This window comes from Callorhinus ursinus, unplaced genomic scaffold (genome assembly GCF_003265705.2).
Source record: "Callorhinus ursinus isolate GAN/ISIS: 27379988/994484 unplaced genomic scaffold, GSC_fseal_2.0 scaffold46, whole genome shotgun sequence".
Lineage (NCBI taxonomy): Eukaryota > Metazoa > Chordata > Mammalia > Carnivora > Otariidae > Callorhinus > Callorhinus ursinus.
The window spans coordinates 8,672,518-8,689,338 of NW_027397108.1; positions in this window are offsets into that span (position 1 = coordinate 8,672,518).

Genomic DNA, 16,821 nt, shown 5'->3' on the forward strand with positions numbered 1-16,821 from the left:
CATCATCACCATCACCACCACCATCATCATCACATCATTATCACCATCACCATCACAACCATCATCACCGTCATCACCATCACCATCATCACCATCAACATCATCACCATCATCACCATCATCACCATCACCATCACCACCACCATCATCACCATCACCACCACCATCATCACCACCACCATCATCATCACCACCACCATCACCATCACCATCATCATCACCATCATCACCTTCTCCTTCATCTTCATAAACTCCAAAACATCTGTCTGCTTTGTTTCCCACTGTAACCCCAGTTTCTAGGCTATCACCTGACACATAGTAAGTATTCAGTAAGTATTTACTAAATGGGTGCTTGGGCATGATATAATCAAGCTAACTTCTATGTTGTGTATTCTCTCAGTTACTGCTTACTGCAGTCCTATGAGGTAGGAAGTACATTTATCTGTTCCCCATGGGGACACTGAGAGAGACTGAACAACTTCCAGAGGCTGTATGCCAAGTAGATGGTAGAGTCAGGATCTAAAACCTCGTCTGTCTGACTGCAGTGCTTGGGTGTTCTACCTTGAACCATGGTGGCCTGAAGATCTTGGCACAGCCATTAGATTGGAACTGAGCTGAGAGGGCATGAGCCTGTGAGGCTGGCTTGGTTAAGGATGGCTTTGAGTTAGCTTCTCCATTGGCTACTGAGACAATCCAGTGTCCCGATACCAGAAAGCACCAGCTGGAGTTGACCACATGTGTCCAGAAGATGTGACAGCAAGGGATTTAGGCAGCAATTTTGTATCTGGGGATTCTTGGCCAGTAGCCGTGTTGGCTCCTGGTGCCGCCAAGGTGTTTCCGCACACAGTGTAGCCGTGCTGGGCTGGAGGGGGTCTTGTGGGGTTTTCCCTTTGATCAGGAGTTGGCTGGGATCACCTATAATGCAGAGTCACAAGGCTGCCTTGGAGGACTTTCCCAGCCATTAGGGTTACCACTTCCTCAAACCTGCCCAAGGCCCTATTGGAAAACACCAGGTTGGGATCCTCATGAGTCTGGGAGAGGCACTCTTCCGGGGCCATGGGGAGATGGGTTGGGAGGATTAAAGACCATGTTGGGTGCCTGGATGCACTGTTGGGTCATAGTCTGATGTCAGGGTCAGGTAGAGTATGAGTGTCCTGTGGCTACTGAAACAAGGTAGTCTAGATTGGGGGCTTAAAGCAACAGGAATTTACTATTTCCCCATTCAAGGGGGTAGAAGTCCAGAATCAAGGTGTGGGCAGGGCTGTGCTCCCTCCAGAGGTTGTAGGGGAGGAAACTTCCTGTTTCTTGCTGCTCCTGGTGGCTCCTGGAATTCTTGGGTTTGTGGCTACAGTGCTTCTGTCTCTTACCCCATCGATACGTGACCTGTGTCCGTCCCAATTTCCTTCTCCTTTCTCTTGTAAGGACCCCTGGCATTGGGTTTATGACCCACCCCAGTCCAGTGTGACATCTTCAAGGACCCTATTTCCAAATGAGGTCACACTCACAGGTCCCGGAGTTAGGACTCCAACAACTACAACACACCTCTCTGGGGGACACAATTCAACCCCACAATTCATCTCTGCAGATGGCTCCAGGCTTGCCAGCTTTTGCCCACAACCGGTCACAATAAACTACTGGAGCACTTGAGCTTGAGCTTATCTAGGGATTCAGAGTGCAGGGGACAGATGTTTATTGCCTCTGCCCTGTGCCACGACCCCTTCCTCATAGCATCCCTTGGATTTCTGCTGGTGACTCATCACCCCTCGGGCTGGGGCTGGGCGTGGGGCCTGGCCTGAGCCCACCGGAGCATCCCAGCCCTCTGCCAGAAGGACCCATCCGTGGACGGGCACGGTGCCCTGGATTCCAGGACTTTTGCTGGAGAGACTGGAGGAAAGATTTTCTTTCTGCTGCATGTGAAGCAGCAACGGTGTGAATCTGGACCCACTGGGGGAACTGGGTGGAGTGAGCCCACCTGATGACAAAGCCCACAGAGGAAAGTGAGTCCGAGATTGAGAGAGATTTGGGCTTTCAGGCATGATTTGAGCCCTGGATTCAGTCTCACCTGAGCCCAGCTGTTCCTGGACATTTTGGTTCCATGAACCAATAAATTCCTTTTTTCCCCTCTATTTGCTCAAGCCAGTTTAAGTTGGACTTTTATTTTCTTTTTGTCATTCATAACAGAAAGAACCCAACTGAAACCCACAGGTTCAAAGACTTGGAGTCAGCACCCTCTTGAGAATCCAACAAAAGCTAAGACTCCTTTCCCCAGAAGCAAGCAGGAACACACAGAATTGGGCATGTAATCAGACTCATAGGCTCCGTCGGTCTCTTTCATGGACCGAAATACCAGGAAACTCAAACTGAACCTGATCTGCAAAAAATGCTAAAAAGTTCTTGGATGCTGTGCTGGAATCCTTTTTGGTTCTGAGATCAGAGGAGACAGAGCTCTGTGCAGGGGTCCGTCTGCCTCCCAAACTGATGGGAGAGCCTGTGGCAGCATGGGGTATCTGCACATTCATCTACTGCTCTACCCAGCTCCTCCCCTTGCCCATCCTCAGACACCTTGGGGTTACCTGCCTGCCTCCCTGGGGAGGGGAGATGGGCGTGACCACACGGGCCGGGGGGTGTCGGCCACACCAGGAGAGCTGGGCACGGGCACCCGCACAGGTTCTGAGGATGTGCAGTGCAGGACTGTTTAAAAAAGAGAAAGAAACGAAATGGGAAGCGAGCATGTGTTTATCAAGGGGGGAATGGAGAAATGAATGTGGTGCATCCAGGAGTTGGTCTGGAAGCCGCAGGTCCATGAGTACCAGCAGGGAAGGTCTCGGAGCCCCACGGTGCAGGGACAGGGAGCCAGGTGCTAAGGTCCTTCTCCCCAGTGCAAAGGCGTTGAACAAGGCAGTCACACCGTCCTTGGGGTGCCTCACCTGTAGGGAAGGACACGACACGGGTGTGTGGGAGTGTGTAGCCACAGGACAGGGGCTGCGCCTGGGAAGGCACGGGGGGGTCTGCAGGACAACGGGCTGTACTCTCTCTGCGGGTGAAGTTCTTTCCAGAGTCTGAAGCAGACCCAGGAAAACTCCACTCCGGGGTCTGCTCTGCGTGTCACCATGAATTCTCTGTGAAGCCTGGGCTCCGAGGCCCTAGCAGGCATCAGGCTTCACTTGCACACTTGTATGCACACAGTGTACACACACGCTCAAGCACGCACATGCACACACAACACAATGCACATGGACACAGGAATGTGAACACACATGAACAACATGCAATGCTATGTGCATACACACGCACACACGTGCGTGCACACGCAATGTGCACATGCACACAGGCACAGGAATATGTACATACAGGAACAATGCACACATGCACACACGTACACACATGTACATGCACGCGCGCACACACACACACACACACACACACTGAATACCGACAGCTTTCTGTAAGTCTCCAAACCCCTTCACCATGGATCCACCTCAGGATTTCCTGGTTATGTGCTTCCATATATTGCCTTCCTCTGCTTAGTCAGGGTGCGTGGGCTTCTGTTACTTGTGGCTGAAGACCCCAGCCTTATTACCCTCCATGGCATTGACTTAGGGACCTTGTACCTCTGGGGAGAGTTCCAGCCGTGGGTCTGGTCCACCTTCCCCGTGTGGCAGATGAGAAGCTCAGGTTTCACGAGGTGGTCTGTGCGGGTGTAGACAACAGCCCGCCATCGGTGAGAGTGTGGTTGTGCTCGTGGAAACGGAGCATTGGTCCCTGGCCACGAAACCCTCCATGGGGTTTTTGAAATACTAATGTATAACTAGGGACTGCAGCAGTTGAATGCCAAGCTATTTATGTTGCGAGTGATTTATATATTTTTGTACATTTGTAGAGAACAGATCTTTCAGATGTTTACCCAGTAAAGATCCCTGTGGGTCTCAGAATCGGATGCTTCAGATGTCTGAGCAGCCTGAAATATTCTGTCCTTGGGCTTGAAAAACACATCAGATTCCTCCTCTCCCTGCGCTGTATGAACACTGTCAGTGGTCTCCCTTGGGGTGGGCTGTGCGTGTTTGTGGGGCGGCCTGGGGAGGCCTGTCCGCAGGGCCCAGCTCAGCCTGAGGGACTGGGGTGTGGCCTTTTGCAAGCTATTATCCCACGGTCAGGAAGGGGCTTGCTTTGTTTTCGTTTTGTCTGCCGGGCACTTGAATTCTGAGGCTGTGTCTTGGGATAAATAGTGGGGCCTGGGGTCTCTGATGCAAAGAGCACCCGCCACTTGGCCAATATTCTTCTGAATACGGACTCAGTGTTGGAGAAGAGGTCTACACATTTGGGTGTTTTCTTTGTTTTGCTTAAAATGATAAAATATTTCAGACCTGCAAGACCATATAAGGGATAATACAGCGAAGCCGGTAGACCCGTCCAGTCACCCACTCCGTCCCCCAGAAGTGACACTCTATTCACAGAGGTGTTTTTCCCTGTGGGCATTATCCCCTTGCAATTTCCTTCCGGAGGGGTGAACTCAAGAACGATTCTTTACTTTTCAAAGGACCCCTGAGCCCCCTGCACCTGGAGCCTTCCTTCCGTGTGGCCCTGGAGGCGCTTGGGCCCTGGGGGCTGCTCAGGGTGGACCCTGGCGGGTGAGTGGTCCTGGTTCGGGTCCATCTCCTGCCTGCCTGACCCAGGCCAACCGTGTCACCTCCCTAGCCAGCCGCAGCTTCCTCATCTAGACACCCAGGGTCACATCTGGCCCACTCTGCAGGGCGGTTGGGAGGATGGCACGGGCTAGCTGCCCCCACTGAGCAGCATTCAATACTAGGGGTGGTTATTATCGTGCAACCTCCGGACACATTCCAGCCCCCTTTCTCAGGGAGACAGAGGAGGGGAGCTGCTTCCATCTTGCTTTTGGGGCGCACGGTGCTTGTCCCAACCCCTTGGTGGGACCGTCAGAGCCTCTTCGCAAACAGACAGCCCTGGACTCCTTCCCCAAAATAAAAAAGCAAAAGAAAGGGGTTTCTTCACAAGCTGTTTAGCAACCCAGGGCGGGGGGGGGGGGGGGAAACAATCAGAGACTTGGAAACAGCCCTGGGGGGGTCCGGCGTGCAGGGAGCCGGCGCTTCCCTGCGGCGAGCCCGCAGAGCCGCCGGGACCCCATGCTGCAGAAGCTGCGCCCGCTGCGGAAAAGGGGAACAGGAAAAGCATGGCGGGTTGAGCAACGCAGAGCCCAGATTGGGGCCGGGCAACCACAGCCCGCCGCCACCGCAGCTGCCTGGCGTTTGTACAGGAAGCGACCCCAGCCGGGCCAGGCGGGCCCCTCTGTGCACGGTGGCCACCTTGGGGTCCCGCACGCTCGGTGGGGGCTGAGCTCTAAGCCAGAGGGTCAGACAGATGGGGGGACCCCTGGGCGCCCTCAGCCCGCAGCTGCGCCTGCCTCTCTCCCAAGAAGCCCTCCGCAACTCTCTGGAAGTTTATCACCTCATCACCGGCAGCCTCCTTACATCCTGCTGCTTAGCATCCTCCCCTCTGTGACTGCCTTGGCGTATGTTCAGACCAGTTCTAAACACCGTGCAGGTAACTCTCTCCGAGAGGGTTGAGAAAAGGAAGAACTCACCAATTACCCTCCCGCCCCAACACTGTAGCGAATGCAATTGCCGTGTATTTCCTTCCAGACTTTTTTCCCTGATGCGTATTTTTGCATATGGTTTAAATACAGTATAGGCGTCCATAATCTCATGAGCATTTGTCCAGGTGGTTTTCATACATATACTCATCACCCCTGGGTACTTGGACTGTTGTTTTATTGGTAAGTTTTTTTTTTAAGATTTTATTTATTTATTTGACAGAGAGAGACACAGCGAGAAGGAACACAAGCAGGGGGAGTGGGAGAGGGGGAAGCAGGCCTCCCGCGGAGCAGGGAGCCTGATGCGGGGCTCGATCCCAGGACCCTGGGACCATGACCCGAGCCGAAGGCAGATGCTTAACGACTGAGCCACCCAGGCGCCCCTATTGGTAAGTGTTTTAAAAAGTGTTTTATTATGGAAAAGTTTCAAACACACACAAAAGTAGAGTGAGTCGTAAGAGAAATCTCCATGCCCATCATCCAGTTTCTATGACTATCAGTGTGTGGGTCAAGCACCCTGGTATTTTTTTCCTTATTGTGGTAAAATATATAGAAGATAAAAGTTGCATTTTTAACCAGTTTTAAGTGTATTGTTGTATAGTGTTAAGTACTTTCACAGTGTTGTACAAACATCGCCACCACCTTCTCTAGAACTTTTCCATCTCCCCCATCTCCCTCTGTCCCATTAAAGAGGAGCTCCCCAACCCTCCCTCCCCCCAGCCCCTGGGAGCCCCTCTTCTACTTTCTACCTCAATGAATTTGACTACCTTGGTGCCTGGTATAAGTGGAATAAGAATAATATTTGACCTTTTGTGACTGGCTTCTTTTACTCAGCATGATGTTTTCAAGATTCACGCATTAGTTGCAGGTTCTTTGTTACAGGTGAACCATGTTCCATTATGTGTGTATGCCACATTATGTGTGTATGCCACATTTTGTGTATCCATTCATCCATCGATGGTCATTTGGGTTGTTTGACCCTGGTATTTTTGAGCAAATTGCAGACATCTTGTTCCATCCACAAATATGTCTAAATGCTTAGAGATACAGACTTTAAGAAAAAATTGCAGCCATGCAATTATTCCATCCAGACAAATTAACGACAATTCCTTTATATCACCTAATATCCAGGCAGCGCTCAGATGTCTGATTTTCTCATGTACGTCTTCCTAAAATTGTTGTGCTGGAATTAGGATCTAAAAACGGTTGATTTGCTCCTTGAGGCTGCCTTGTCCTTCTATTTCTCTCTTGCTGTTTATCTGTTGAAAAGACTGGGTCGTCATCCTGTGGAGTGTGTCACGGGCTAGAGTTGGATGGCATGTCCCCTGTGTGCCTTCTGACTTGTCCTCTGTCCCCTGGGGCTGGGCCTGACTCAGGATGTGGTGGGAGCACTCCCAAGGGGGCCATGTCCCTCCGGCCATGTGTAGCAGCAGGCGCTCCAGTCTGCCCCATCGAGTCGAGTCTTCTTGGGCTTTCTTTTTTTTCCTCCATATTTATTGTTATTGTTTATTTCAAAACCGTTCCAAGCTTACAGAAATGTATTTCAAAGAGTATTTCAAAGAACTCGTGTGTACCCTTCATCCAGAGACCCCCATTCAGGTGGGACCCCTTGTTCCAGGCACAGGCTCCCTATGGCGAGCCCAGTCCAGGGCCATTCATTGCCCAGTCTTCAGTATGGAGATTCTTGGACTTTCCCTTGGCATTCGCAGCCTTGACACATTTGATATTACACACTAGTCTTGTGTCAAATGCCTCTCAATTCAGATTTGTCTGATGTTTCCTCACGAGGGGATGAAACCTATGCATTCTGGAAAGTCACAGGCTTCTTCTCTGTACATCCCACTGGGGCAGGGTTGTGCATGGTGGTCTGTCTAGGCCGGGGGCATTAGCGTTGATCCCTTGATTATGATAGTGTCTGCTAGGTCTCTCCATTGTGAAGTCACTTCCCCACATTTGTATTTGGTAAGTCTTTTGGGGGGAGATACTTTGAGACCATGTAAAATCCAGCTCCCCGCCCCTCTCTCACTAAACTTAGTGTCCTTGAGTATTTCTTGTTTTAATTAATCATTGCTGTTAGGATTGCCAAATGGTGATTTTTTAATTCCATTGTTCTGTATAGTTGTTGGCATTCTCCTGTAAGAAAGAGGCTCCTCTTATCTTACACTCATTCTTTTATTCCAGTCACGTCTGTGGGTTCCTGTTCTTTCTTTCTTTTCTTTCTCTCTCTCTCTCTCTCTCCCTTCCTTTCTTTCTTTCTTTCTTTTTCTTTCTTTCTTTCTTTCTTTCTTTCTTTCTTTCTTTCTTTCTTTCTTTCTTTCTTTCTTTCTTTCTTTCTTTTTCTTTCTTTCTTTCTTTTTCTTTCTTTCTTTCCTTCCTTCCTTCCTTCCTTCCTTCCTTCCTTCCTTCCTTCCTTCCTTCCTTCCTTCCTTCCTTCCTTCTTTCTTTCTTTCTTTTCTCTCTTTGAGAGAACAAAAGAGAAAGAGCATGAGTGGAGGGGGAGGGGCAGAGGGAGAAGCAGACTCCTCGCTGAGCAGGGAGCCCAACGCGGGGCTTGATCCCAGGGCCCCAGGACTGCAAGATCATGACCTGAGCTGAAGGCAGACACTTAACTTACTGAGCCATCCCGGCGCCCCCTGTGTGTTCCTGTTGTATTCAAAGCTCTGTTTTCATTCTCAACTACACATGCTTTTCTGCAAGCTGCTCTTGTCACTCCACATTCAGTGACGGAGCTTGTCCCATGTACAGCAGAACCTCGGACACCTTGCTCCTTTGAAATATGGCCTTGTTCTCTGTGGCAGTTCTACTGATGCTTCCTTCATCTACCTCCAATTCCCCCAACAACGCTGCAGGGATAGCCTTTGTGCAGGGACCCCATTCCCTCATGGGAAGTATTCTATTTTAGAAAGCTCACCTTGTCAGCAATTTCTTCCTTCTTTTGAACCCAAATGTACCTTTTTTGTGCTTCCCTGCTGCCCGCCCCCCCGCCCCGGGTCTCAGTTCTGCTCACTGGAGCCATGGAGCCCTGAGGTCAGACCTGAAGCTTGTCCACCCTGCAGGTCACGGAATGGGCGAAGATGCCCCAGGTCCCCAGCCTCCCCTCTCCGGGGGCACTCCAGGGTTCCTCCAGCTGCCCTCCATCCATGGCCTCTGGTGCCTCGCCAGCCCCTCTGGTCACAGGCTGGTCTGTGGGCCCGATGTCCAGAGTGAGGGCAGGCCTCCTGGTGGCCCAACTGGAGGGGACGTGCAGGCCTGTGCGCTCCCGTCTCTCAGGCGCCAGGCCCTCCTGCCTGATGTTGCTGCTGTGTTTGGCAGCCGCATCCGCTGCTGAGGTGGCTGAATTTAAGTCAGCAGGAGCCCTGTCCATGGGCTCTAGCCCTGTGTTTGCCGTGCAGACGGCCGCTGCCCAGGCCCTTTCCTGTCCATTGCCACCTTTGCTCTCACCACAGTCCCGGGAGCAGGCGTTATGCCCACGTTTACAGATGAGGCCATGAGCCTCTGTGGGCTTATGCCAGAGGTCCCCATGCCAGTGGGCACCCTCAAGTTAGGATGGGGTGCCAGGGCCCTTGGTCCAAAACTCATTTCAAAGGATTTGGGGTGGGGGAGGGTGTGGGAGGCAGAACCTAGGAGAAGAGTTCAGGAGTGTGGGGTGGGAGCAGAGGAGTAGGGGCAAGGGAAGGGAGAAATTTCTGGAACCACAGGAAGGATGACATCGTTTCCATCAGGTCTCCCTGAGAGGAACAGTGATCCTTGGGGAAGGGTTGCAGCCAGTCCCACAGGGAGGGGCAGCGGATAGAGGCCACCAGCCCTGTCCTCCCTCCCTCCAGTCTCCTTACTTGGCTTCCCCACTAGCTGGCCCCTGAGGCTGTGGAGGTTTGCCCATGGGGCCACCCAGGTTTGCCCCTTCTGCAGGTGGGAAGGAGAGGATGGGAAGTGGGTCTGGGGAGGCAGATGGAAGATTCTGACACAGAAGCTTAGTGGATTGCCTGAGGCTTGAGGTGGGACTGGGGGTGGCTGTCTAACATCAGGTTCTAGAGAGGGGTCTCAGTTCATTCCCCTTCTCTCTTCTTTCCCCCTTCCCCAACCACATGCGCACTTTACATCCCAGCCACACTCAGCTCTGTGCATGCGGTCTAGTCCCCTGTCACCCAGCCCCCTTGTGGCGCCCTCCCCCACAGTGAGAGAGTGAGCTACCCTCCGCAGTAGAGCAGGTGCTCAGAGAGGCTGTTCTCCAGACCTGCCTGGGGAACGTCTCCACCCCCCGGGGTCTGGTCTCTGCTCCTCAGCACATGGCTTGTCTGGGAAGAGCCAACTCCTCTGACGGATGGTGCTTTCCTACAGAGAAGGTGGTGGGAGACTCCATTCAGTTTATTCTCCTGCTTGATCTGCCTCACTGGCAAATGGAAACAGCATCGGGCTGATTATCAGTTAAAGTTAAGTTTGGTGGGGCACCTGGGCGGCTCAGTCGTTAAGTGTCTGCCTTCGGCTCAGGTCGTGATCCCAGGGTCCTGGGATCGAGCCCCGCATCGGGCTCCCTGCTCCGCGGGAAGCCTGCTTCTCCCTCTCCCGCTCCCCCTGCTCGTGCTCACTCTCTCGCTGTGTCTCTCTCTGTCAAATAAATAAATAAAAAATCTTAAAAAAATAAGTCTGGCTGTATGGAAGGAAGGCAAGAAGGCAGGAGGAAGGAAGGGAAGGAGGAAACAAGGGAGCCAAGGAAGGGAGAATAGGGAAATAAATGAGAAAAACCATTCTTTTCACTAGACAGATCATTTCTCTCCCACATACTAAAAGAAGAAAACTCCAGAGGTAGCGACTCCAGGCTGGTGTGGCTATTGCATCCTCCAGTGTCTCCCGTTGTGTTGTTCTGTCATTCCTAGCACAGTGCCTTGGGGTCAAAGATGGCTACTCAGCTTCCAGCCATCAAGTCTGCATTCCAGCCAGCAAGAAGAAGAAAGGGGGAGACAGGGCCACCCCCTTTTTGCTTTGAGGAGGATGCATGGAAAGAATGAAGCACACTTCAGCTTACGTTTCATTTGTTTAAAAAATAGCTCCTTTTGTCAAAAAACACTTCTGCAAGGATGCATGCCAGATTCTGACTGCGCATACCTTTGGGGATTGGGAAGGGTGGTGCTCCTGATTTTTGCCTGGTGATAAAATTCATCCTTTACCAGGAGGCGGACCCACGAGGTGCAGCTGGAGTCCAAGCTAGTGAGGAATGAGGAGCTGTACAGGCAAGGAGAACAGGAGGCGTTCTCCGCGGGGGAAGCAGGTGGACCTTTGACTTGCAGAGGCTGTTGTACGGGAAAGGAGCTAGGAACTAGGCTGGCCGTGGGCCCTGCGTGGACGGTCCGGGGCAGATTTCAACCCCATGTGGTAAAGCACTCTGGTCACAGAAGTTTTCGGTGAAGCAACTCGATGGGTTTCCCCCAGGCATTTGGGTGGGAGGTCAACCTCCTGCACCTCCGCGTACTTCTGTGGATGGGGAGCTCAGGATCTTCTGGTGCACTGAGGAATTCCTTGCACACTTGGAAGGGAGGGGAAAAGGAAATCTGCCTGCAGGGCCAAGCCCTGAATGCCACACCGGGTGATCATTCATGTTTGGGTTGTGTGTGGTCACTGTGCCAGGCGCTGTCCCAAGAGCCCCCCAGGTGTCCTCTCGCACAGCCCTCCAAGCCTCTGTACCTTGAAGCTGAGCACACAGAGGTGGGCAGCGGTCTGTGGCCCCGCCCATGTCCACAGCTGGTGGGTGGCAGGGCCAGGATTGGAACCTGGTCAGTCTTGCTGGGTCCTGGCCTGGCCATCTGACCAACTGGACTGGCGTAGAGATAGGCAGGCAAAAGGTCAGATGTGGTTTCCACACCCACCTAGCTCAGAGGGCCGCACCCAGGGCGTTGGCAGAGTGAAGAAGGACCAGCTTCCACAGGGCAGGGAGGGGCTCAGCCCGCCGTGGAGCTGGGAGAAGGGAGAGCCCCTCTCTTCAGGAGGAGCCCAGGGCAATGGGGGTCAGCTTTGCCCATGGTGCTGCTGCAAGCCCACCACCAGAGACACCGGTCCCCTCGTCGCAGGAGGGGAAGCCCAGGTGTCTCAGCAGGGACTGTCTGGCCCTGAGCCTGCCAAGACACTTTTTACGGCTCGGCTTCCCGTGCAGACTTATCTAGAGCGGGAGACTGCGGGTACTGTGGGTAAGCACGTGCCTGTGCCATGACCCCACGACCTTTCAGTGCCGAGACATGCACGTCTCCTGTACCAGTCTAGCAAGTGGGGGTCTGTACTTGTTCTGAGACCAGCAGACTCCTATGGAGGAGGAGTACTGGGATAAGGGGACAAAGGCCACCCCAAAAGACCTTCTTCAGAGGGCCACCTGCTCTCCGTCCCCCCACCCCAGGGTCCACATTCCAGATCCTTCTCTGCAGGGGCAGGTGCTGCCCATTGGGTATCAGGTTGAGGCTGTGGAAACTGCCTACCAGCATTGCCCCAGCTTTCTGGAAGGTGGGGCGTCTCTTGCAGGTGCTGACCGGAAAGTAAGGGCTCAGCCAGGAGAGCTGCGGTGGCCGAGTCCCCACCTCAGCGGCCTCCGCAGACTCAAGGAGCCCTTAGCACCTGCACGCAGGGGGGTGCTGGTGTGGAGGGAAGAGGAGCAAAGAGGAGCGAAGCCAGTTCTCCAGGGAAACCGGGTGGCAGCCCTGGGCTTCTGGGCCCTTCCCCTGAGCCCCCTTTGCTGTGTGGTGAAGAACATTGGTTTGGAAGCCAGAAGGGGTCCGGGAGCTCATCTAAAGCAATCTCTCATTGGACAGATACGCAGAACACAGCCCAGTAATGCTGTGGCTCCTTCCTGCGGGGGTGTGCTGGCACCAGTGGGCCAGGGGGGTGGAGAGCCCTGATTTCCTAGCGCTGGCCCATCCCTGTGCCGTAGATGCTCCCACTGTGGCCCAAGCTGCCAACGTGGCATCACTGAACGTGGCCTTCGAAAGAGCTGAGCCCTACCCCACACACTTCCTGGTGGTCTAGAGACCCCTAATCGGTGAGGGCCACTTACTCTTTTGCTCTGCATGGGCATGGGGTGGGGGGAGGGGAAATTACTCCTTACCCCGGGGAAGCCTCCAGATAAGGGTCCTTCAGGACGTGAGGACACATGGCGCATGGGAGACTGGGCAGGGCAGCATGGAGGTCTGAAGCTACCCCAGGACGGCCCCGTGTTGCGGGAGGCAGCCCCAGCCACTCTGCCGTTGGGCAGGGTGGGGTTTGGAAGGCACTGTCGTGGGCTGCAGCAGCCCCTCTGACACTTGGGGATCATAGCCCCCCGTCGGAGCCGCTGTCGGGATCACACTGAGTCAAATGCCTGTAAGGCTCTCGGCTCTGGAGCTTACTTCACAGGTCGCTGTTGAAGGAGGCCGGGAGGCTGCGCGCGGCGCTGGCGGCTCACAGAATAGGCTCCTGGCTCTCGGGACCAGGCGAGTTTCTAGTCGATTCAGAATGAAGGAGTGACAAAGTCAAGAGTGGTTCTGTTTTCGACTTTGGAGTCCAGACTACTGGGAAAAGCAGGAGCGAGTGTTGTTCTGAGAATTTGTAACAAAGTAAAAGTTGGAGTAAAGGAATTAAAAAAAAAAATTCTGTCTTTTGGAGAAAGGAAAATGAGAAGAAAGCCGCAGATGTTAGTTGTTGCAAACGCCCAAAGGAGCATCCGTGTCCCGGGCGTGTCCTCGGGCTGGTGGGTCCGCCCCGTCCCCAGCACTCGCAGAGAAGGCTCTTGATCCTGGGGCCGAAGTGCTCTGGCCTCCGAGCGGGCCCTCAGACTGGATGTGGAAATGGCCCTTGGCAGTGATATAGCTTGGGACCGTGACTCTTAGCGATCAGGAACCCGGGAGACCTTCAGTTCCACTCCCTGCCCTCCTCGGCGGTGGGGCCTGGGCCCCCAGATCCTTGGCTTGGTCTCGGAGAGAGAGCCACAGGGCGACCCGCCCTGGTGACAGCGAATGAATCAGACTGGACACCAGTGTCTGGGGTTCCCTCCCGGATGGCCGGCAGCAGGCTCTCCGGGGCCACTGAGCCGCGTTCACATATGGCTTCCAGAAACTGGAATGACTCCCCAACGAACAGAGGTTGAAACCAATTAAACCTGAGGTCACACAGCGGGGGCAGCTCAGAAGACAGTGGAGCTCAAGCATGGCCCACAAACTCTGTTCTTGACCATGAGGACCCATTCCCACCCCACCCTTCCCAGTAAGAAAGGTCACAGCTGGGTGGGTCCAGAAACGTCTGCAGAACATGAGAAAGCAGTCGGCGAGGTGTTGAGTGTACCACTAGGAACCGAGCGGGAGGGGGTTCATGCATTACTGAGGGGCGGGCGTTGACGAGAGGGGGAAATGTCAACGGACATCTCAGGTGCGGGGGGGTGGGGGGGTCACAAAGTGCAAGGCAAGGCAGGTGCGGCTGGGCCTGTGCATGGGTTGGCGCAGGTGGGAGTGGAATGGCGGTCTCCCGCGGTGGGGCCCCTGTGTCAGCACTTGGGGCATTTGTGTGAGGCTCGGAGGGCGTGGAGGAGGAGGAGGAGATCACTGGACCTGACCCTGTGCGTGGTTCCCAGTTGGGCCCTGGATGTGGTGTTGATCTTGTCCCCAGGCAGAGTCCCTGAGAACCGGGCTCCCCCACTCCAGCTGGGTCGGCCCGCTGTTTTTTCAGTTCCCCATTGGCCCTGCGTTCCCAGGGCTGCTGCTGCCCACCCCAGCTGGAAGCTTGGCCACACGGCCTGTGGTCCCTCTCCTGCGGCCGGCTCGGCAGCTGGGAGTGGGGCTCTGCGTGCCAGCGCCCGGCCCCACCCGGCTGGGGACAGGGGTGTGGGCCAGTCTGGCCTGTGAGTGTGGGCTCTCAGGGGGCTGTGTGGTGAGGGGCAAGGCAGGGGTCCCAGGGCTGCCCAGCCTGAGCTGGGTGGTTCAGCGGCTGCCCCTCAGCCCCCTCTGAGCCTCCGCGGTAACGTCGGGATCACAGGGAGGCTCAAACGGGACAAGATGTGTCAAGTCCTCGCACCGGTTGGTACCCAGATATCGACTTGCTTCCACCTTCTTTTTGAATGAGCTCCATGGACCTTCTCCCCTTCCCTACTCTTCCTCCTTCCTTCCTCACTGCACTCCCCAGCTCCCGCGTGGAGGACACTGGGCTGGGTCCCCCAGGCTCTGCTGCCACAGAGCCGGGGCCCCATGGAGGGGGTTCCTGGGAGATGCATTTCCAGCTTTCCACACGGGTACTCCCAGGCCCCTGACTGGGACCCCGCCTGGTTCGGAGGGAGCACTCGGGTTTGCTGAATGAAAGGATCCGATGTGGAGCCCCAGCCAATGCGGTGGTCGCGTAGGGCAGAGGGGAGGTGCCTTTCAGAGGAGTCCTTCCGTGCCATGCCAAGCGGCCAACCGCAGACACACTGCCCACTCCCAAAACGCGGGGTGACCACAGGGGTGACCGAATTTGAGGGAGGTCAAGCCCAAAAGCTCCCTGCCTGTGTGACTCAGGGACGATTCTTTTTTACTGACAAGTTAGAAGCAAGAAATAGTCCTAAGTCCCAGGGACAAGACTTACTTGCCACTCTCCTTGGGACATTCCATGTCTAAAGCTCCTTCCAGGTGTTCCCAGCCTGGGCAGGAGGACCTGACCCCCAACACCTCGTAGCATGGACCACAGGGACAGTGAGCCCACTCCCATGTCTGCAGAGGGAGCACGGAGTGGGAGATGACCTCCCATGTCCACAGGCTGGTCAAGGCAGAGGTGGGCATGCGATTCTGTCCCAGTCCCACAGCAACTCCAAGGAGAGAGAGCAGGCTGCATTTCAAAGTGCAAGGGCGGGCAGCATTGCTCTGCGCGGTCTTTCGAGTGTGAGTGTCCTCGGGAGCCTCGGTGGTCGGTGGTGCTCCCTGAGTCCTCACAGAGGGCCAGATCAGCACCCTTGGCCTGTAGGATAATCAGGAGCCACGGGGGAGAACGTGGCCCTATTCACACGTCTCCACACAGCCTCCAGGTTCTTAGTCTTCCCCACGACAGCAGTGAGGGCCGAGCCCGTAGTCTGAATGGCCACCACGCATGCCCCCAAATCTCCACGCTGTCTCTGCTGCAGCGGCAAGCTGGGGGGGGCTTGGTTCTAGGTCTGGCTCATCAGACCATCCCTTTTCCTCCTCTCTTCTCGCACAGGGAGATGCCCTCCACCCTTCCACCCGGTCGAGACTCCTCGCCCTCCAGAGCTCAAGGAGACCTTCTCCCCCACTCCCAGCTGGAGCAAATCCTTCTCCCCAGATTTCTGGAGGCACCACTGTGCAAGGGAAGGAGGGCTGAGCCGGGCTGTCATCCCCACCCCACCACGGGCTGGCAGGGGATCCTGGGAAGGGCATTTTGCCTATTGGAGCCCCATTTTGTCATCTGCCAAACAGACCGAGTGTGGAAATGCACAAGGCATTTTCGGGGGGATCACGGGGCCACAGGGCCATGGGAGGATGCAGTGTAAGAAGGGGACGGGAAGCCGGGAGCCCCAAGCTCGCCCAGCTAGTCTGTTCCTCTCCCGTGTCACTTTAGGAGAGTGAGTTCATCTCTTTGGGCACAAAATTCTCCCAATCCTTTGAATGTGGGAACAGAAGACCTAAGCTCCCTTCTGGAGCTTTGGACGTCATAAAGTATTTCTCACACTGTGGCCTCTCTGGTGTTGGTCCCTTATCAGATTGTGAATCATTCATCCACCTGTCTGCGTCTCCAGCTTGCCCCGGGCCAGGGATGCTGTCATGTGCTTTTTGGGCATGTATGTGATTTAAAATCTGCCCTGTGGTGTTAAGATTCTGAAATCTGTCTTTGAAATTTTGGTCACCCTGGACAAGTGGTTGGGAGTGAAGACTTTTTTCTTTCAATTCTAATACATAGAATTTAAAAATATTTTCCCACGCATGAGCAGCCTTTTCAAAGCTTACCTCCATGTGGTTAATCCTACCCGATGGCAGGAAGCCTGGGTATTTATAGTCTTTGCTTTCCTCTGGTCTCCGATGACTGAGAACAAGCCCCACTGGCAGGGAAGGCTGTCCTTTGACCACTTATGTGGACTTGGTCTGTGTCAGCTAACTTTGTGAAGCTGGGTGTCAGGGGTTCTGCCTCTCCCAGAGCAGAAGTGACTGATTGATAGATTGGGCATCCACATGATTGATTTTGAAATCATGACTTGAGCCATTCACATGACAAGTCAATTGATTCCC